Source organism: Chiloscyllium plagiosum, chromosome 26 (genome assembly GCF_004010195.1).
Source record: "Chiloscyllium plagiosum isolate BGI_BamShark_2017 chromosome 26, ASM401019v2, whole genome shotgun sequence".
Classification (NCBI taxonomy): domain Eukaryota; kingdom Metazoa; phylum Chordata; class Chondrichthyes; order Orectolobiformes; family Hemiscylliidae; genus Chiloscyllium; species Chiloscyllium plagiosum.
The window spans coordinates 11517254-11523178 of NC_057735.1; positions in this window are offsets into that span (position 1 = coordinate 11517254).

Here is a 5925-nt window from a genome sequence, read left to right on the forward strand (position 1 = left end):
AATTTGTGTTATAAGCTGATAGTTTGGTTCATTCTATTTCACCTTCATTTGTGTTGAGGAGCCAGTGGTGGACTGGGGTGCACAAAGTTAAAAATCACACAACACCAGGTTATTGTCCAACAGGTTTACTTGGAAGCACTAGCTTTCGAAGTGCTGCTCCTTCATCAGGTGATTGTGAAGCAGCACTAAATGACACAGAATTTATAGCAAAAGAATACAGCGTCATGGAAGGAAAATGATATATTTAACAAACCTAAATTGTTGTTAAGTCTTTCATCTTTTACAATGGGTCGCAGGTTTTGGTTCATTAATATGTAGACCATTCGTGTGTCTGCAAGGAGAGTCAGAATATAAAACCCGAGCCTGAAGCAGCCCCAATCGCAAGGTCAACTATTGCTGCAGAGATATGGTGGAGGGGGGTGCCTCCATACGTCTCAGAGTGACTGTAATGGAGTGTCCATTGCAAGGCACTGGTGTTTATCTCAGTGGGTTCCCTACACAACAGTCCACTCCTGATGTCATATGATTTCATGTGGATTGTGAGGACCCAAACTTGATCATGTTGTTAGTTTAAATATCTACTGGTTACTCAGGATCCTGCTGCTGGTAATATCCCACAGTAATGGGAAATTATTGATCTTCCTTCCTGTCACCTTGCCTATGATTTTTCAAACTCTCCACCTCCCATCCCAAATCCAGAAGTCTCAAAAGCAAACCCATTCTAATCATGCCAATTCCTGTGGTGTCACTGTCTGATCTATTTATATTATTGATATCATTTGTTTTCAGTTTGAGTTTGGGTTTTACTTTGACTTTTGGACAGTCCTGTGAAGTTCTTCCATGGAGCAGGTTGTATAGACCAATGCTCCGGAGAACAGAAGGATGTAGTGGAACCAGGTTACCTCAGAGTAAAGAGTTGGCGGTGTGCGTCCCAGACCATTGGCTTTAGGCTAAAACCCATGAAGAGATGTTGGAAAGCTGAGTGTTTTTGAACGCAGGTGTTTAATAGCTCCAGGAACAAGCTATCAGCACTTCCAGTCTGTCGGTTAAAATCACTGGTGACATAATCACATCGAGGTGTGAGAGAGACAGGGCCTCTAGCAGGAGGAGTGTACAGGTGGTGTTTTGGTGCCTGTACAAGATGTGCTTTGATACTGTATAAATGCTGTTGCTTTTCATTTCAATTTTAAAAGGAAAGATTTGTCATTCATGGGGTTATATTTCACTGCATGCTTTAACTTTCAATTTGTGTTATAAGCTGATAGTTTGGTTCATTCTATTTCACCTTCATTTGTGTTGAGGAGCCAGTGGTGGACTGGGGTGCACAAAGTTAAAAATCACACAACACCAGGTTATAGTCCAACAGGTTTAATTGGAAGCACACTAGCTTTCGGAGCGATGCTCCTTCTTCAGGTGATTGTGAAGCAGCACTAAATGACACAGAATTTATAGCAAAAGATTACAGCGTCATGGAAGGAAAATGATATATTTAACAAACCTAAATTGTTGTTAAGTCTTTCATCTTTTACAATGGGTCGCAGGTTTTGGTTCATTAATATGTAGGTCCCACAACATATTTTCAGTCATTTTCTCAACATATGTTAATTTTAATAAAAAGGGTAACATCTAAGCTCAGACAATGCATTAAAGATGTGAGGTTCGAGTCTGTCTGTATCCCGATCTTGAGTCAGACTGGTTCTGTTTCCAAAATGGAATTTACAAAATATTACACGGATTGACTGTGTACAATGACTGCCTTTGGGTTGTGCAGTTGTTGAGCAAAATAGAATATTGCTGCAAACATATTTCTGCAAATACAAATTCACCCCATTGACTTATATTAGTGTGCACTTGTAGGAGAGAGAGAGAATGTGTGTGAATGTGAGTGTGTGTGTGTGTGAGTGTGAGAACACGTGAGAGAGTGTGCTTGTGTGTGTGCAAGCATGGTAGAGTGTGTGTGCATGAGTGTAATGTGGCATTATCCTGTGAGAGAATGCATGTGTGTGTGTATGTATGGGAGAGTGTATGTTTGAGTGAGGATCCGCATAAGTGTGTGAGTATGTAAGAGTGTGAGTGTGTGAGTGTGTGTGTGTGAGTGTGGATGAGTGTATAGTGTAGTGCGGTCACCTGTAGTGTGACATCAACCAAAGGTCCCAGTTGGATGGGGACCGAACTTGGCTATCAGCCTCTGCCCGGCCACTTTGCATTGTTGCCTGTCCCAAAGTCCACCTTGGAGGAAGGTCACCCAAAGATTGGCGACCTCTGAAGTATTCCCCAAATGGGAGGGAACACCCCTGTCTGGTGATTGTTGTGTGGTGGCCATTCATCTGTTGTCGTAGCGCCTGATTGGTCTCACCAATGTACCATACCTCGGGGCATCCTTGCCTGCAGTGTATGAGATAGACAACGTTGGCCCATGCCGCATGAGCACCTTCCACGTACATAGTGGATGGTGCCCCCATGTGTAGTGGTGGATCCATGTTGACACTCTAACACATCATGCAGTGGTTGCCATGATAGGGTTGTACAGTGTTGTGGTTGACGTTGTCCTGAAGGCCGGGCAGTTTGCTACGAACAATGATCTGTTTCAGATTTGGCAATTTAGATTGGATTAGATTCCCTCTAGTATAGAAACAAGCCAAATCATCCGCCGACATTTCCGCCACCTCCAAAAAGACCCACCACCAGGGATATATTTCCCTCCCCACCCCTTTCCGCCTTCCTCAAAGACCATTCCCTCCATGACTAGCTGGTCAGGTCCACGCCCCCCTACAACCAACCCTCCCATCCTGTCACCTTCCCCTGCCACCGTAGGAACTGTAAAACCTGCGCCCACACCTCCTAACTCACCTCTATCCAAGGCCCTAAAGGAGCCTTCCACATCCATCAAAGTTTTACTTGCACATCCATTAATATCATTTATTGTATCCGTTGCTCCCGATGCGGTCTCCTGTACACTGGGGAGACTGGGCGCCTCCTAGCAGAGCGCTTTAGGAAACATCTCCGGGACACCTGCAACAATCAACCACACCACCCCGTGGCCCAACATTTCAACTCCCCCTCCCACTCTGCCGAGGACATGGAGGTCCTGAGCCTCCTTCACCACCGCTCCCTCACCACCAGACGCCTGGAGGACGAACACCTCATCTTCCGCCTCGGGACACTTCAACCCCAGGGCATCAATGTGGACTTCAACAGTTTCCTCATTTCCCCTTCCCCCACCTCACCCTAGTTCCAAACTTCCAGCTCAGCACTCTCCCCATGACTTGTCCAGACTTGTCCTACCTGCCTATCTCCTTTTCCACCTATCCACTCCACCATTTCCTCCCTGACCTATCACCTTCATCCCCTTCCCATTCACCCATTGTACTCTATGCTACTTTCTCCCCACCCCCACCCTCCTCTAGCTTATCTCTCCACGCTTCAGGCTCTCTGCCTTTATTCCTGATGAAGGGCTTTGCCCGAAAACGTCGATTTCGCTGCTCCTTGGATGCTGCCTGAACTGCTGTGCTCTTCCAGCACCACTAATCCAGAATCTGGTTTCCAGCATCTGCAGTCATTGTTTTTACCTTCGGCCCAACAAGTCCACACTGACCCTCCAAAGATTTACCCACCCAGACCCCTTTATTTACCCCTGACTAATGCATCAGCACTATGGGCAATTTTACTTGACCGATTCACCTGATCAGCACATCTTTGGATTATGGGAGGAAATCTACGCAGACATGGGGAGAATGTGCAAACACCACACAAGCAGTCACCCAATGCGCGAATCAAACCTGGGTCCCTGATGCTGTGAGGCAGCAGTGCTAACCACTGAGACACTATGCCGCCCTTGTTTAAAGGCAAGTGGTGGAGACGTAGGGAAGGTCTTGACGATGTGCTCATCCTTATCGATAATGTGTTACAGGCTGCGAAGAACATGGCTCCTGGGAAGTACTGGACAATGAAGGGTACCCTGTATGGTGCAGCTCGTGTCTGTCTCCTGAGGAGGTTATTACAGTTCCTTGCTGTGGCGCGTTGGAACTGGTGATCGATAAGTTCAGCATCGTACCCTGTTCTTATGAGAGCATCCTTCAGTTCCTTCAGGTGTCTGACACATTCCTCCTTATCTGAACAGATCCTGTCAATGTGGAGGGCTTGTCCGGGGATGGCTGTTTTAGTATGTCGTGACTGGAAGTTGGAGAAATGTAGCATCGTGAGGTTATCTGTGGATTTGCGGTACAGTGAGTTGCTGAGGTGTACATCCTTGATGGAGATGCATGTGCCCAAGAATGAGACAGATTCTAAAGAGCAGTCACGGTAAGTCTGATGGTGGGATGGAACTCATTGATATCATTGTGTAGTTGTTTCAGTGACTCCTCATCATGGATCCAGAGAAAGAAAATGTCTTCAATATAGCTGGTGTATCGTATTGGTTAGAGGTCCTGTGCAGAAAAGGAGTCTTGTTCAAACTTGTACATGAAAACGTAGGCATATTGTGCTGCAAATTTGGTCCCCATGGCTGTTTCGTGTCTCTGCCTTCCGAAGATACACAAAGCCAACACACCAGGACATCCCATCGTATCACGGAATGGAACCATGTGTGAAAACCTCTCTGGCTATGTCAAACACATTCTGAAACCCACTGTACAGGGGACCCTGGCTTCTGTCACGGCACTACAGATTTCTTACAGAACCTCACCCACAGACCAGTCAAACCGTGAACATTCCTCATCACAATGGATATTTCAGCTCTCGACACCAGCATTCCCCATGATGGTGGCATTGTAGCAACAGCCTCAGTACTTAACACCAACAACTGCCAAACTCCGATCATTGTGCTACAACTCATTCGCTTCATCCTAGACCACAACATTTGCACCTTTGACAACCAGTTCTTCATCCAGACACATGGCACAGCCATGGGGACCAAATTTGCACCCCAATATGCCAACATCTTCATGCACAGGTTCAAACAAGACTTCTTCTCTATGCAGGACCTCCAACCAACACTACACACCAGATATATTGACCACATTTTCTTCCTCTGGCCCCATGGTGAAGAGTCACTGAAACAACTACACAATGATATCAACGAGTTTCATCCCACCATCAGACCTACCATGAACTACTCATTAGGATCTGTCTCATTTTTGGACTAATGCATCTCCATCAAGGGTGCGCACCTCAGCACCTCCCTCTACTGCAAACCCACAGATAACCTCACAATGCTACACTTCTCCAGCTTCCACCTGAAACATATTAGAACAGCCATACCCTACAGACAAGTCTATACATATACAGGATCTGTTCAGAAGACAAGGGACGTGATGGGCACCTGAAGGTACTCAGGGATGTCCTCATAAGAACAGGGTATGATGCTCAATGCATCGATCGCCAGTTCCAACAAACCACAGTGAGAAACTGTAATAACCTCCTCAGGAGGCAGACACGGATTGCAACTGATAGGGTACCCTTTGTTGTCCAGTACTTCCCGGGAGCCAGAAAACGACGTCATGTTCTTTGCATCCGACAACACATTATCGATGAGGATGAGCATCTTGCCAAGGCCTTCCCTCCACCTCCATTTCTTGCCTCTAAACAACAATGAAACCTTAAACAGATCATTGTTCACAGCAAACTGCCCAGTCTTCAGGACAACATTGACCACAACATCATACAACCCTGTCATGGCAACCACTGCCAAACGTGTCAGTGTCGACAACACAGATATCGCCATTACACATGGGGACACCATCCACCACGTACACAGCAGGTACTCATGTGACTCAGCCAACATTGTCTATCTCATACACTGCAAGGATGCTGTGAGGCATGACACATTGGTGAGACCAAGCAGACGCTACAACAGATGAATGGACATCGCACAACAACCACCAGGCAGGAGTGTTCCTCCCCAGTCGGAGAACACTTCAGCTGTCA